Genomic DNA, 17,733 nt, shown 5'->3' with positions numbered 1-17,733 from the left:
GGGCTTGAAGGAGCCATTGGGGCTTGATTCTGTCAGGGAAAGGGATGGGACTGGAGAGACGCAGCAGATAAGCAGGATGAGGGAATTCTACAAAATTTTAAACTTTTTCTTTTCTGGGGCATAACGGCTTTGCCAGAATTCTCATTAATAGAAAAACTAGGTGACTGTGAGATTTACTAACTGCATTCAGAGTTTAAATTTAATTTTCTCTCATCACATTTGAACAAAGTAATTGCATGGCTATTAAGCCCCAGTAGCAAAGGGTAAGGTCAGTAATTTGTCTGGCAAATGTCCCAGGGTTCTGGGAGCCAGGCATGAGATTTTGAGCACCTGTGTCAAGCAGTGTTCTGGCCTATCTAAAATGTACCTCATCTAGCATAACTAAAGTACTTGAGCATGTGGGGGCTTAAAATGTGCTTTCCATGAGAAGTCACCTGAGAAGACTCCATTTCTCAAATGTTTCCAGTGTGCAAACACAGAAGGGGAGGGTATAATCTAGATTGTTCATATTTTAACTCAAGTGAATTGTCATGGATTGATTGATTTTTTTAAAATTTTTTTGGTGGTATCCATCCAGCTCTAATAGGCGTACTTCTCTAACTTAATTACCTCTTGTCTGAAACGAGGATTCTTTCCTACAGTTCTGGGAAGTATTGTGTTATCTTCATTGTCAAGTTAGAGAGTTAGACCCCTATGCTGAAGAAAGTTAGCCAGTATTTTAAGATCAATGCTACCATACTCTCAATGAAGTGCAAGGATGTAGAGCTATAATACTTCTTATTCAAGCCTACAAAACACTTGGATATAGTTTTCAATGCCTTCAAGTACTCATCCTGTCAATGTTATGTTAAGTGGGAAAAAAGGAACAGTTCCCTACTTCCAATTTAGAGATATGAATCCAACAGACAGAATATTAAAATACAAAAACAGTGGAACCATCCTCTTGTGAAGTCATCTTTTTTTTAAAAGGACAACTTTGCTATGGAAAAGATCCGGCAAGGTCCTGAGTACTCTCTCTCTAAGCAGGGGGCCATCATTACTGAAAATGAAAGTCGCACATTGCAATACATGGAAACAATTTAGTACATCCATTCAACTTCATTACATGCTCAGTTTCACTATATCTGACTTCTCTATAAGTGGGTTCCCAATATCTATGTAAATCTCTCTCTCTGTCTCTCTCCACCTACTCACACAGACACTAATGCCTTTATTAACATGTATTAAAATAGAAGCTAAAACCACAAGACGTACATCAGAGGAAAATAGTAAAGAATCTTCACACCAATGTAAGGTTATCAGTTCAGACCCAGTTTCCAGTTACACAATAGAGGTGGGATATGATATTTGCTGATTAAATACATACATTTTCAAAATAAATCAACACCCAAATTATCCGTTTTAATAATGGGTTGATCCATCAGTATTCATATATTTTTAAGACTAGTAAAACCTGGTGTCCAAGGGTCAATATGTTCAAATATGGGTGCATGGAGTTAAGACCTCTGCATCTAGACTTAGACACCTAATTGAGATGGCTTGGTTTTCAGAAGTCCTGAGCAACCAGCGGCTCCCATTGGAATCACTGGGTATTCAGCCCTTTTTAAAATCAGGCAATTTATTTAGGTGCCTAAGCCTGGATTTAGGAGTCTAGTTTTAGTCACGGGAAAGGCAGAGAATCTTATCCAAGATTTCCCCTGGAAATATCTCCACCTCCCAATCTGGGCTCTGGAGAAGGGGTTGCAAATCAGGGTCCGGCTGATGTGTAGTGGGGAAGCTTGTACAAGCCTGAATCTAGTGAGAACTATTAATTTCTCATTTGTATGGGTACAGCCATTAACCACAAAACTGTATATAGGTAAAACAGAGACGAAAATCTCAAGCCAAAAATGTGTTGTTCCCCACCACACACACACACACACCGCCCCGGGCAACTCCTGGAACCGAATTGCACTAAACAGAATGGATCTTCATCGTATCTAGTGTCTTCAAATCAGTTTCCTCCCCCACGCCCTAGGTTTGCACAAGCAAAAATCAGCTGAAACTAAAAAAAAAAAAAAGCTTTTATTAATTACTGGTAATTACTTATTTTACATATTGTTATTGATGGGTTTGTGTTGAAAGTCGCTGATTATATGTAAAAGATAAGGACGAAAAATGTCTGCCCGGGCATCTAAATCACTAGACGAAAGAAACGGAGCTCAGCCCACACGTAGGAGACCTTGCCAAACGTTTCAAAACGGAATAGTCATTGGGTTGGCAGATAATTCAGAAACTATTTGTATGAGCTGTTTATCAAATTATTAACTGCACAGATGTTGTTTGGTTGAAGAGCAGCTGAACCTTCTCTCTGCCAGCCGTGGAGACAAAGGTCTGCGGGAATAATTGGAGATGTGCATGGAATATTAAATTAATTTACTGCTCTTAATTCTTATGCAAATCCTGACCTCTGATAGAGCCTATCAATTACCCTGCATACAGGGAAAAGAAAGGAGAACAGTTTCTTTCTTTCTTTTTTCCCCTCCCCCTTTTCTTTGCCCCCCTTTAAAAATAAATCAATCGGGCAAGGAAATATTTTGGAATAAAGCCATGAAGTAGGAGAAGCGAAGAACTGGTATTATTTAATTGACTCTCCAAGTTGCAATGCTGTCCGTGGGGAATAAAGATATCTTGGGAAAAAATGGTGTGTGTGGGGGGGGGGGGAGCAGAAATAGCTGCACATCTGTGAACAGGGTGGGGAGAGGCCAAACTTGTCCCGTGCCACGTTAGTTTTCAAAGATCAAATCGAAATGGGCTGTGTGACACGGTTGGGTGAGCAGCCCAGATTGTGTGGGGGTGGAAGGGATGGTGCATAGCCAGTTTGCCGGCCTTTCACGCACTTGATGGGGAGGTGGGGGTTGGGTTGTCGTCAGAATCGGGCCCCTCGCCGTCAGCCATCAGCCCTCCTGTCGGGCACAACCAGAACCGGAGCAGGTCCTGCTTCCTTTCGCGTTTAGTAATAATCCCACACCGCGGAAGGGTTGGGAGGCGGCTAATTTGCGGGGGTAGGTGCTGGGCTTTCCTTGGGGTACCTTGATTTTTATTAGAAGGATGTTGCACTGCCAAAGGTGGGGTCGATCCTCTGGTTTCCCAGCCCGGCTTGGCAGAAGCCCAGGCGGAAGGGAGCGAGATGGAATTGGTCCTCGTTCAAAAGAGTTTCCGAAGAGGGAGAAAAGACCTGGTCTTGGGCAGCTGAATGGGGGCGCGCTGGGGGCTGCTTAGCGAAAGTTTTGAAAAAGACTCTGGTCTCTATTCGTTCGTCGTGTTTTCTAACCGGGGTACATAAAGCGGGGGGGTGTGGGGGGGGGGATGCGCTCGGGCCGACCTCTGCAAGACCTCAGCCGTGCCATGATGTCTCAGGCGCCTTTCGTCACATCCACTGTTCCCCACGTCTCCCCTCTGCGCCGCCCCGACAAAAGCCGCGGGACAATATCAATTAATCATGCAGCCGGCAAACAAGGAGATTTATCCCACTACAAATAGCCTCACAGAGAGACGCTGAATGGGGGCGATTAGCATGAGAAAAGAGGAGCAAAACTCCACAGTTCAACAGCTAAAGAGCAATTGGATGGGGCTGGGAGGGGGAAATTACTTGATTAGCGTCTGGTGGAGGAGAACACCTCGGCCGGGCAGGCACAAAACACGGGGGGCTCCCCCAGGGAGAGCAGAGAGGGACCCCGGACCTGCCCAGCCACAACAAAGCCCCGACGTTAAGACCAAGGTGCTTCGGACACAGGGGTGATGGGGGGGGGGGGTTTGATATGAAAAAATGTCAACGGATTTCTCCGGCTGCCAATTTGCCAGGAACTAGTCGGTGCAACTTAGAAAACAAGCCCCAAAACAGCTCTCCCCAAACCTCCTAATTCACTTAGAAAAAGACCACACTACGCTGTTTGGGTCTCCTTCGTAACCCCTTCCCACACGCTCGCTGTATTTCTTTCTGGGAAGAGACGTGCCCCCTCTGTTAACGGGTGCCATACAAGCTGTCAGCCAGACAACACCGGCCTGGATATTAGCCCCTATTCTTACAGCAAATGCCCCTGTCCGATGGGAAGTTGTTTGGAAGAGGCCCAGGTGCCATCAGCGCTCAGTTATTGTCCCATTCCCTCCAGTGAGGTGTTTGTTTGAAAGGTGTCTACACTCAACCATGTGGAGTTCCAATGAGATCCTCTGCGCCTTTCAGGTCGCGTGTGTATTTCCGGACGGCAACACCTTTATGTGCGTCTACCCGTTTTGACTCCCAATCACGGTCATTTCATTTAACAATTCTATTTTGAATGATGCCCCAAATGCAACTGGCTCCAGCTACCACTGGGTCTTTTTTAAACAGATCCCCAGTACAGAGCTTTGTTACAACTTGAGGAAAATGTAGCTCGCCTCACAATCACATGTGGGTTTCTTTTCTAATTGCTTTGGAAACAAGCTAGCAGGGACCGAAGCCTGCGTCTCCGATACCGCTTTCCTAAAAGTGAAACTGATTAGCGGTGGCTCTCTAGTGTGTTTATATATAAACGTCACGGTGCAGGGTAACAATGTAGTACGACCTGCCGCCTTTGCTCCAGAAGAGGCTCAAGGCTAAAACAGAACAAGAACGAGTTAGGTATTAGCAGACCAGTGGGGGGAAATCTGCCCTGTACCTGCCCTATGGGGTTCATTCAGAGAAGAGCGCTTAGTTTCCCCTATAAAAAAAGACGTCGCAGTTGCTGAAAGATTGTTTGTGATCAGCATTTTCGGGGTTGAGCCTGCATTTCTGCTTGGGTTTACACGGCAGGGATACGCTGCGGAAGGTTGGCTTCGAATGAAGTTCCGAATCGCAGCATTTACCCTGAAAAATCCGTCTACTCTCATCGTCTCCATCAAAGTACCTCCCAAGTGTTGAAACCTAAATCGCAATAACTCTCTTTCCCTCTCGCAGCCTGGAGAATACATTGTTTTCAGATGAAAATGACTAACCTCAATTAAAAACAAACAAACAAAAAATCCCGCACCCCTGTTTGAATTAAGACTAAATTGGACAGGCTAACGGTCGGGTTTACTGTGCTATATATTTTCAATGGCCGTTTGCATGCAAACAATACACTGGAGTTTTTAATCTGAGGATCGTCAGACCACACTGGTTTTTATTTTTTAATTCGTGTTAATTAAGTGAGTTGCACACACTTTAAGAATGACGTTTCTCTCCTCCTGGTCTTTCCCGGGCGTATGTCTATGAAGAAGTACCAGCGGTTCCCAACTTTGGGCTAATTCTTAAAGTTCTTAGGGCCTGATCCAAAACCCATGGTCGTCACTGCAAAAAGTCCTGTTGACTTCGGTGCGTATTGGAGCAATCTCTTAGTGGACAGAGGTTTTTGCTTGAGCAAGGACTGCAGGATCGGGGCCTTTAAGGACTCTGAAGATTCATTCTCACATTTCACCCTCATTTTTGGAGCATTTTCCTGAGATTTAAGTGCTCCATTTTTACCCAAAGGAAATTTTGGTCAGAGAATCAAAAAGGGGGTAGCTCAGGATATTAGCAAGGCCAGGGAAAAAAGTGATCGCTGAAAATCCAAACTCTACCAAATCGCCCCAAACGCTATATGGGCCGAAATGAATAAGACATGTTCTAGCATGAGTTCGCTTCGATATCTAAAACCATATGAAATGTTTAGAGATTCCCTCCGTACACAACCCGTCCTTGTAATTTCAATTATCCAGGCAATCTAATTAGTAATCCGAGGATGACATTAATACAAATATAATGAAGTCTGTGATGGCCAGATTAGCCGAGCAGGCACTGATAGCCTTAAAGGAACATCACACCTTGGCATGTATGTAACCAATGCAACAAAGGGTAAAATCTTGCTTAAAAAGAAAAAAACCTCTAGCAAAATCGCGCACATCAGGCTTAGCGGTTCAAGTGCCAATTAACAAATTCAGCGCGCTGCTGAGCGCTGCTTATCTGCCTCGAAAATGCCAGGGACTGCAGTTTATGCAGGAAACTTGGTGTGTCTCTCTTCCTCTCCCAAGACTTTGCACTTAGAAGAGAGACAGAAAGGAGGAGAGAGACAGCGGCTCCCTTCGTGGCAGATCCCGGGACTCGGTGGGTTTCGCGTCTCCGATTCAAACGCAGCCACACAATGAAACAAAAGCTCCCCTCCCCACCCCCGCACACACACACACACACACACGCATGCTGGAAAGGAGCCCCGCAGAAGCCGGAAGGAACCCGTGGTATGTGTCTATCCGAATCGAAGTCCAGAGAACCAGGACTGGGAGGGGGAGGAGAGAAAGGAGGATGGGGAGGGAGGTGGGGGCAAGTCCCAGATATTACAGCGCTCGGCATGACCGTGGCATGAGCACTGAGTTCGCCACTAAAAGCTACCGCGTGGCTTTGATTGAAAGTTCACTTTCTTTTGTAAATTTCAGCTTGCAAGAGCCGGTATCCGAACCTGCCAACAACTCGACTATGCCGTTGCAGAGGGGCGGCCTCTAACGTGTCAGGGGGTCTGATTTGATCGCTTTAGTTCTTTCCTCTCTAGATTTTTGTAAAGTTATGCCCGAGTCACATAATATTGCTCTGCCCCCCCCCAAAAAAAATCCCTAGGAGTAGCGAGGCAATTTATTCCAATGGGTGGTTTTTAAGAAGCTGGCAATTTGAGACGGCTGGGTGTTATTCAGTGCAATATGAAATCAAATGATCCTATTTCTCAAATAACAGTGTCTGTGAGGAGAAGTGAATGCTCTGAAAGGGTAATTGTCTCCTGATGATATTTCCATTATACCCAATCTTGGCCTAAATGGTATTCAGCGGATGGGCTGAAAGCACAAGGGTGGAATCAATAATAATAATAATAATAAAAAAACCCTCTGCATTTTAGCAAGTGAAATTGATTCCTTGCGTTCTGTACACGGCCCGCAGGGTTCTCCTCCTAAACCAATCAACTAAAGTAAACCTGCCGCGTTTGCTTTTAATGGAGGAAGGAAGCAAACTTTTCTCTCTCTTCCTTGGAAGTTTTCAGACTTTTTTTTTTTTTAATTTGAAAGTTGCCACAACGGTTGTACCTTCCCCAGTATAGCAGGAGACGGAACAATTGATAACCTGGTCAAACAAAGGTTTAAGGTAAATATATAGCAGGAGAGAAAAGCCTGTCTGTTTTAGCAGCATAATAGTTGTCTGGGACTTTCCAAGTCAGTTTCATTGAATGCTACATTTGTAGCTTGAATGTGCAGGCTCCTTCTGGGGGCCGGGGATTGTTTGCGCAATATGTTACACTTTTTATCGATAACATTATGTTCTGTACTTTTAAATGCAAATTTTGTGGCCCAGCCGCTCGCTTTAGACAGATGCTCTGTAGTGTTTGTCATATGTTTCTGCTTGGTCTCTCTCTCACCTACACACACACACACACACGATCGTGAGCACGGAATGTAAAGAACCATCGGGCCCCATAATAACATAAAACGTAGCTCCATACAAGCAAATGTGTTCGTTAGCTCTGGATATGTAGATATCACGTCCACACCTTTGCACACAGTCGGTTACATTCATGTGGTTTTGTCTCTCTCGAGCTATTCTTTAAGCATTGTGCCTGCTACAAAATAAATTACATTTAGCCCGCGAGAGCAGCTAATCTGTCTGAAGGCCGTTTATTATGAAAACTGACACAATTCACCTTTTAAGGCAGCGCCTTGCGTTTAAGATCCCGTTGCTAAACAGGAACCGAGCTGGAGTCAAGGTAAGGTGCTGGGTTACGGGGAGACGTAGCTAGGAGCTGTCCACCTTTTCAGCAGCACAGTTGGGTTTACACACAGAACGTGCTTCTGGAAAATGATTGTAGGGTAGGCGAATTCTCAGTCTTTTCAAATGTTCAAACAACTTTTTTTTTTCTTCCGCGAGATTTGTCCCTATGAAATGTTAGTGACTTTAATTCCGTGGACAGTTTTGACTGAAAACAGCAGAACATTAAATAATAGCCTGTAACGATTAGACAAGCCAAGGCTGACTCCAGACCGTAGATTGCAAATCCCTCCCCTGTTTATTTTTCTAACACCTCTTTGGGGATGTAGATTGAAGGTTTTCCGGCACTATCGTGAGTGGTCTGTGTGTGGACTTTTATTTTCTTACTGTGACTGAAAAATAATGTACCCCTTTATCCGCTTAACGCACTAGCAAATCTTTTATACTAAAGGATACAGGGAGGGTTATATTTATTTGGAATCTAAAGCTCGGTTTAAATATATATTCGCATTCTTTTTGTAATGGCTTAGCTGTTTTCCCTTTACAGCTATATATGGCCGGATCAGGAAGAGAAAGATAATAAACGGACCGATTCTTCATTATTTCTCCCCCGAAAAACACAGCTTTCGAACTAAATTGTAGAAACACCCTCATGACTTTACACGTGTTTTTCCATGCGCGGATGCCCGCGGATTTTCACCCTTAAATGTAAGAGCAGTGAAAGGCTGTCCTGAACTCCACTAGTTCCCAAGTTTTCTATCCGAAACCAAGCAATCAACCTACGGCAAACTTCTCCTCCAGGCGGCTGGGTCTCCCTGAGAGGGGGACTTGGGTTACTGAGAGGCATTGTTGATCATAGTCACTCAATATCACCTGAAAACAGCAGGGACTAAGCCAACTCGATGCGTTATTTGGCAATACTGCCTCCTTTGCCGGAATGTTTCTGCCTATTGAATGTTAATTTCTTAAATGCAATGATTTGAAATGGGAGTGAACCTTGCTGTCTTTCCTTATTATATAGCGTCTCGTTATGTCCCACCCCGGCTGCCTGGCTGAAATGATCCAATTGCTAGACTAAAATCAATTAATGGAACCGACCATAAAGAGAGAAATACTGTTACACAAAAACTGCAAGGAAAAAGAACCAGACCTACCTTCGTGCACGCATACCTGAATAGTTACCGGGCGGCTGAGGGGAATAACATAGCAAGGATATTTTAATAGGAGATGAGAGAGGTTTGCAGCTTTCTAAATATCTGGCACTCAAATTTCTTCAGGGAAAGAGGCGGGTATAGCAGACTATTTACTGACCCCCCTTTCACAGAAGACGAGCAAGATCGTGGCTAGGTTGCATTTTTCAGTAATCACCATTACAACAGAAAGGATTAAAACGCTAGTGTCTTGTAGGCTTTATTACGCGCCGAGAAGTATCAGGGATGCAAAACCAGGATTTGCTACGAAGGACTAAAGAGTTTTATAAAGATATTCCCTCCCTCCCCCCCGATTATGTTGTTTTTCTTTTTAGCACGCGAAATCTTTAGGGAGCAGCTCTTTTAATTTGGCAGTTTGCCTCGACCCAGAATAACAGTGATTTCTCTGCTGGTGGAAGAGGGGTTCTGGAGCAAAACCACCAGCAGTCTTTGCAAAGCCTACAATTCCTCGAACCAGCCTGTACTCCCTTAAAACACGCCTCCGAAAGGCGAAATGACAAAGATCTCATCCGGACAGGGTAGAAGGGGGACTGGTTTTTGTTTTTTACTCTGCCCGCAGTGTCACTTGTAGAGGGATTTCTGCAAAGTAAAATCTAAACCCGAAGAAACCAGAACAGCCGACTGAAAAGGGCCTGTCTGAAAACTTCAAGGGGCATGAAATGACTTCAGGGAAGAGGCCTCGATCCAGCCATTCCTTCTCCCCCAGCCAGCTGGAGATTACCTGGGAATTAAATACCATTGCAATAGGCATTTAAGCCCCGCATTTTTCCGTCGGTGGCCCCGTTTGTACTCCCTACAGCGACCTCGCTGGCTCGTTGGGGTCTTTAATCAATGAGGAGGTCGTCGCAGAATGACCCCATGGAAACCACAAACCTTGTCAACCTCCAGGGCCAGAGAACCTGGCTGTGTCTGGAGCCCAGCAACCGGAGATCTCATTTGCCCTGAGGGTCTCTGTCCAGCTGGCTCCACAACCCAGATTTCCATATTTTTCATCTAGGTATAATTGAATGATAATTGGTATTAAACGATCAACCATTTAATTAATCACCGCGCTATTCAGTGCGAATCCACAGACGTGCGGGGCTTCTCTGTTGCGTCCTGAACAGAAGCGATTTCGTTGCCAACTTTAGAGAAACTGGCGCCAGAGCCCAAATTGTGAGAGTCCAATACACCCCTCTTCTCCCAAGGGAACACACGAGCTTTTTGACCTTTTTGGTTTTTTTTTTTTTATCCCCCCCCCCCCTTTTTTTTGGTTGAGATTATTTTGCCATTCCTATTGTGGCCTTCACCTTGGCTAATCTTCCCTAACCCTAACCCTAACCCTAACCTTTCCCCTCCTCCCCCCAGATAAAAACCAAACTGCCTAAATATTCGGATTTATGTAATTATTTCAAAGAAATCCGGAGGGGGAAACATTTTAAAATGTTAAGGCCGTATTAACAAGAGTAGCTTCCTTTGCAATGCTAGACAGAACCCACCTGAATGGAATGACCCAAATGTACATATCAAAGTAATGGACATATTTGCCTCTACAGTGTATATCGATAGATCTCCAGGGCAAATTCTTTATTCACCTAAATAGTCCCATTGACTTCTAAATGAATAAGGGCTGCAGGACTGCGCCTGAGAGACATCAATGATGTAAGACAATCAGATAATAACATTAATATATTTCCAATGTTCTTTTAACAGAACCTAGAACAAATACTGCATTTGATTCTTATAAGCTCCATATTCCAAGTGGATGCTCCCCACCTAAATTTGCACCATTCTGTTCTTGCCTCTCTGAGCATAGCTTCAGGATTCCTGCATTATCCCTCCTAGTTCTCCCCATCCCTAATATTTGATTGTAGTGCACGCAGTCAGACCTTGGCCATATACTGCCATCAGTTAACAACACAGAAAAAACAGCAGTTCCATATACATCAGTAATTAATTCGTATTTATTGGGGGAGAGGGGAGTGTCACAGCATTTCTAGCCAAGAAGAAGCCACTATCCTGTCAGAATGCATTTTTATTTTATTGTAGTCTATTCTCCATATTTTTTTATATCGTCATGTACATATAAGGGGCAAAATTCTCATTCCCTTATTCACCTGGGCAGTCTCATTGGAATCAGTGGAAATATTCACGAGAAAGGCAAACAGAGTCTGGTTCGTAACATTAAAAAATAAAAAGCTTTGATACATAAGCTCTTAGTCCAAAAATGTGAAAAGGCAGGATTCTGATGCACCCCCAAGAAAGACTTGCTCATCAACAGTTTACTGACCTGCTACCAATGGCTACATTTATTTTTTTTCTCCATTTTCATTTATTTGCTTTTGTTGGAAACAAGTAATCTGAATGCCAGATTCATTTAGGGAGAACTGAACTGTCATTTATATACATTCTAGTGGAAAGGACTGCTTTCAGTGAGACTGAAACAGAACTTCCACTACATAACCACACACTCACTTTTTTCAGGGGTTTATAATTTTCTCAATTAAGTTCCCTTAGGATTAATTCCCCCCCCCCCATGCTTGATCTCCACCAAGAGGTGATATTAAAATAAATAAATATAATTTTTAATATCTATATAAAGACTTAGTACAAACCATCCTGCTGCTTTTGAGCTCTGCATGTTTTAAAGAAGATCCTTGTCCCATATATTCCAGTCAAATAATTTGTACACACGTAACTCAATCCCCAACAATTTTGTCCAGAATTGGCTTGTTTTGTAGATCTCACTGAGTTCTTAAAACAAGCTGCGGTTGAAGAAAATTGGTTTAGTAGTTTTAAAGTTGTGAGCCCTGGAATTGTTTTCATACGTGCACAGTGGTCTGGGTTGTTTCAAACCTTACAATGATGGGTATGAACTAGTGCAGCAGGCTTCATTTAGTTTGTGTGGTCAGTATAATGTGGCTTTGGACACAGGGGTTCTGCTAACCACTGTTGGGTGAAATCTTGGCTCCATTGAAGTCAATGGGAGTTTTGCCATTGACTTCAGTGGGATCGGGATTTCACCCCGTCTCTTCAGAGCATCATTTCATGTTGCAAAGACTTTAAAAAGCTGGTCTGGTCTTATGAAAGCTTTAGGAAGTTTGGGATGTGGTAAAATCCATAGGGGAAGAGGTGGTGGCAATTTCCTAGAGGCCCCATAGCTCACATGAATTGGGGTCAGAGCTCTCTTGGTCTAGTGCTATCTCTGTCATTGACTAGCCATTACGATACTTTACACTTACTGTATGTAGCACTTTACAAACATTATTTAATCAGGCCTTACAATGCCCATGCAAAGTAGGTAAATATCATTATCTCAATTGTACAGAGGCCTGGTCTACACTGGTGGGGGTGGGGGGAATCGATCTAAGATACACAACTTCAGCTACGAGAATAGATCAACTTAGAATCACTTACTTCGCATCCTCGCATCCCAATCCGGCGGATAGTGTAGACGTACCCTGAGTCTCCAGTTATGTCTCTGCTTAAACCACTACAGTGGCACTGCTCTAGTTGTGCTGCTGTAGTGCTTCAATGTAGACATCACCTACGCCGATGGGAGGCGTTCTCCTGCTGGAGCAGGTATTCACCTCCCCGAGAGGCAGTAGCTAGGTTTACAGAAGAATTCTTCCATTGACCTTCACTCTCTACACAGTGGGTTAGATCAGCATAGCTACATCTCTCAGGGGTATGGATTTCTCAGAGAGATGTAACTATGCCAGGATAGACCAACCCTCAGGTACTTGCCCAAAGCAATTGACATTCCAACACAGGTCTAGAATGTAGGTCTCTTGACTCTCAACCCTATGTCTAAACCACCCAGCCCCACTGCTTTACTTACCCCCAGGCAAATTACTTAGGCCAAACTTTTCAAAAGTGGCCATTAACTTTGAATGCCTGTGATTTTTGTTTTTTGTAGTTTTTTTTAACTATTTATTTATTTCTGAAGTTTTAACAAGTTTACAAATCCTTGCCAAGTAAATATTGTAAACAAAACAATAATTACAACAATATACAAACTTATTCTCTCATTTCTCCATTGTCAGGACACCTTGGTGAAGTTTTGATAAGATGTAACAACGTCCTGTACATCAGAGGAGTAGAAGAAGATGGAGAAATGAGAGAATAATTACAACAGTGAGCTTTTGTATACAGGAATATAGTCATCTGATCTTTCTATTTAACAGGGTGTTATCATATTCCAGAGTGAGCATCATTCAACACCTATGGTGTTTTTAGTGATTTTACTACATGGACTGAAATCTCTACATAGACATTTTTAACAGACCAGACATGTCTATCAAATGTCAATATTAAAAAATATTAGACAACAGTGCTGGTTTTTGTTTTTTGTTTTGTTTGCAGGTGAATGTACTTTGTCTAAGTATTGAATAAAATATAACCAAATGTCTAAGAATTTATCTGTCCTCTGTCTTTTTAGCTGAGTACGTAACTGGTGTGTTATTCCCCCCCCCCCCATAACTACAACCTCCCTTTTTTTAAAACCAGTCCTCTATGGTTGGGCTATTTTTCTTTTTGCAGTGCGAAGCTATTCTTTTTGTGTGTGATCATTTCCACGAGGAAGCCCCAGGAGGATTACAAAAACATCATTTGCTAATAAGTATCCAATAAGTTGGTTACAGATTCGCTCCCCCCCAATACACTATCAGGACTGGACATGTCCACCCTATATGCATAAAATCTCCTCTTGTGTGTCTCAGGTTTTAGGTGCCCAACCAGAGGCATGTATGAGCACCCAAAAGCTCTAGCAGCTAAAATAAGTGATGTTTTTGACAATGTTGGCCTTAACTTCTCTGCACATTTTTTTTTCTTTCCTATTATGGGCATAGTTTCCACTTACCTGACTGAGTTAGCCACCCATGGCCAGGGTTGCTTAAGATGAAGCCGTCACTCTGTTTACTGGCATTTTCATACATTGTTATGGGGGAAAGAAAGCTTTCCTTCCAGCAAATATTTGCAGTTGTCAAATCAAGAATGCTACACATGGGAGCGCACTCATTTGGGTCTGCTGTGTGGGAGGAAGTTTGGGCAGGGACAAGAGCAGCTAGCAGCCGAGGGCCAGTCCGTGTGCGCACATGCAGTTTCCAAAAATTACACAAGAAGAAGAGACGTGGGTGGCTGACCAGTTCCTTTCTGCTGGTTGGGCTTGTGGCATCTGACAAGGATGCTGATGTGGTGTGTACAGTGTAGAGCTGACGTGATGAAACTGTGAGAGTTAGTAACTCTCCTGTTGGATAACAAGGTGTAGCAGATTACATATAGGCCTAGGAATTAGGAAACCTAGATTCTGCTCTTGCTTCTGACACTTTCTTGCAGTGTGGCCTTTGGCAAATCAGTTGATCTCTCTGAACTTAGTCTGAGACTGAATGATTTTACAGTGTGGAACCTTTATATCTGTCATTGCATGCAAACAACCGGAGTTAACCAAGAATCCAGCCACATGGACCAACACAGCTGATCAAGGTTTCATGGATAGTATTGTAGAGGTTAGCAAACTTTTCTTTATGCTCTACACAGCCATGGCATAAGATTTCAAAAACTATTCTGAAGCTATTTGGATTTGAGTAGGACTTCCAACACTGGCGTTCTAGCCATCTTCCCTTCTTCACCAGTCTCAGCTCTCCTGAATATCCCACCAATGCTGAGGAAGAGTAACCATGCTAATGGTGGAGGACAACAGACCATTATAATGTCTCACCAAATCAGCAGTGGCATGGTCCATTGAAAAGGCAACACTTCTTCAGAGTCCTCTGAAACCCAAGATGTGCCATGAGCTCCAAGGGTGGACTATCAAAACAGCTTGCTCATCACAGTGGGAACAAATGCCCAGTCATCATCCTCATCCTCATTATTATTATTATTATTTTATTTCTATTACAATAGAGCTATGGTCACCCCATCATGGATATGGTTGGACTCCACTGTGCTAGGCACTGTACACATTTATAACAAAGGTATGGTCCTTGATTGAAGATCTTATGGTCTAAGTATAAGATAAGAGGCAACAGGTGAATACAACAAGAGATATGGGGAACATAAGGAAACAGTGAGACAATACTGGACAGCAGGGTAAGCAGTGCTCACAGCCCGCCAGCTGCCTGACCATTGTCAGATTGGGGAAGGCAGTGTGGAACTCGGTCAAAAAATGGCCTGGCAGTCTGAGATCCTTTTCTCAGTTTCTGCTTCCTGGATTTCTTGGCCAATTCAGGAAAAGGTCAATGAAGATCTCCCTGGGATTCATAGCAGGGGGCATGAATGGAGTTCTGATCAACAAAAAGGCATATGTTTGAGGGGTAGGGGTGGGGTATCAGTGAGTAATCAGACTGCTGCCCATCACAGAGCAGAGAAGTGGCAGAGAAATCTATGGATTCTTCCAGCTTCTTGGCCATGATCAGGGCTTTATGGAGGAGGCTCCGGCTGTTAGCGAAAGTAACCAAGAGATCCCTTTCAAAGGTCCAGTCATGGTACGGAAAGGAAACAGTTCTGCAGCCTCCCCCTCAATCTGGAATTGCATAAGCCCCCTTCACATACGATATTAATTCCAGGATGCCATTATTCCCACGCTGTTATTGTATTGATGCAAAGTTAAGATATGTCGGCATGAATAAACAAAGGAGTCCCCAGGCGGGACAATTCCAATGTCTGTAATGGCGATGGCCCATATTGTGATTGTCCTTTGTGTGGGGAGTAGAGAGCTCAAGGAGCCACTCCCCACTCTCTTATGTGCCCCATGCAAGAGCCAGTTGCAGTCCCTATGCTCAGGAGAGGGGCGCTTCACTTGGTGCGTATCACTCTAACAGGCTTTGAAGTGGGCCACGGTCAGGAGGGGGAATAGTATAGGAGCTGGTTTTGCTGGCTCCTACATCACCCAGGTATTCCCACGTGCAGGGGGAATGCAGAGCTGGCAGGCTATTTAAATTCACCAGCCTCTTTGCCCCGATAGAGAGGGGCCAAGGACTTGGCCTTCAGCATTAAATTTCACAATGGTATTTGCAAAGGAGAGAATATTGTAAATACCAGGGAAAAGGTAAATACTTAGCATTCCAATTAAACTTTTTGAAAGCCTGACCTTTGGACTATTCAGTGCATCTTCTTTATATTACAAATAATATTGTCAAGTTTTTACTTTGAGAGAGACAAGGTGGGTGAAGTAATATCTTTTATTGGATCAACTTCTGTTGGTGAAAGAGACGAGCTTCTGAGCACCACAGAGCTCTTCTTCAGCTTTGGCCTTCACTTGGTCTGTACAGCACGCGCAAATACCTACTAGCTGAATCACTGACCCAACTTTCTAGTAACAGACATCATCATGAGGTTCAACTAGATGATTATAATGAGCTCTTCTGGCCTTAAAATCTATGACTATAGATGTTTTGTGTTTAAAACAGTACCCAGCAATACTTACTACTAAGGGTAAGGAAATCTTTCTTTGTCCACACCCAACCCACTGTTAGAATACTTTCAATATTTTAACTGAACAGAGGATCAAAGAAGTTAAAGACAGCAAAGATCCCATGTAGATCACTACGTCCATCCTCCAGCAATTGCAGGATATTAGTTCACAATAGGGGATATGTCAGATATTAAATTCAGACGACACTTGATCTTAGCCAAAAGCCCATTCCGGAAGATAGGGTAGTACAACAGATATAAATTATGGATTATTATTTCACCCTTCAGTGATTCACTTGTTAAAAGAAGGACTACATCACTCACACAAGGTGTAACCTCTTATGGACTATGTTCCCTTCTATTGCTCATGAACCAGTGAGAAGAAAATTAAAGATCCCATTGATACCTATTGCACATTTGCTATTTACCTATAGCCCTGAAAATAACAGTATTATGCTAATCTTTCATAACCAGGTAGACTAGCTGTCACAACAGTATTTTCTTTTTCCCTGACTAATCCTTCACTAGGTAATCTGTCCCTTACGCTGCCTCAACTAGGCCCTGAAGTTTGCCAAGGAAAACTCTCACATAGCCGAGAATTACTTCTTTCCATAGTAATAGAGCCTTCACGTCACCCCTTTCATTGTGGGCTGTGACTGCCATCTTTAAGAGTTCAGGTATGTTATGTGTTTGAACAAATGTTAGAACCACTTTCTTTCCTTGCCTCCTCACCCCATATCTCTTGGAATTAAGATTTATGTGTAACCTGGCCACTCATTTCCCCCCATTAAGACCTTAATTCATCAAGGAACTTAAGCATGTGCCTAACTTTAAGCAAGTGAGTAGTCCCAATGAAATCTTTTCTGTTTCAGTGAGACTACTTGTGTGCTTAAAGTTAGACACATGCCTAAGTTCCTTGATGAATCAGGGCCTAAATCTCCTCCTTGTGTATATTTCATTGTTGCATTGCAACACCTGACTTCTCAGTTGATAGTCACAGTGGAGATGGCCGTGCCTTAATGCCGGTTTGGATCCTTCCCTAGAAACGACTTGAGAGTAATGTGGTACTCTCCCCTTCCCATATGCTTCCAGCTCCCTCTGGTTTCATATGTGAAAATAAAATTATTGGAAGATGACATATTATGAATTATATAAAGCAGTGGGTTATGGCTAGTCATGAGTGCTACGCAACATGTAATTGATCATTCACTAAGTGATCATTCAACCTACACAGATATTCTCTACCATTTAAAAGAGAGATCTGAAACATTTTAGGAAGAACTTTACCCCAGAAAAAATTCTAAAATGCACTATTGGAGTTTCTCAGTCTATTGCAGCTGGCATGTTCCTAAGCTTCTACGACAGCTCATACTT

General features: G+C 43.2%; 1 long non-coding RNA gene across 1 annotated transcript; it reads left to right on the top strand.

Moving 5' to 3' along the window:
• Positions 1-6,107: 6,107 nt before the first annotated feature.
• Positions 6,108-13,051, top strand: LOC117874169. Its single transcript, XR_004644913.1, has 2 exons — positions 6,108-6,249; positions 12,993-13,051. It is a non-coding gene; the product is annotated as an uncharacterized LOC117874169 (long non-coding RNA).
• The last annotated feature ends 4,682 nt before the right edge of the window (positions 13,052-17,733 follow it).

Source organism: Trachemys scripta, chromosome 3 (assembly GCF_013100865.1).
Source record: "Trachemys scripta elegans isolate TJP31775 chromosome 3, CAS_Tse_1.0, whole genome shotgun sequence".
NCBI lineage: Eukaryota > Metazoa > Chordata > Testudines > Emydidae > Trachemys > Trachemys scripta.
This window is presented reverse-complemented; position numbering and strand designations above follow the sequence as displayed.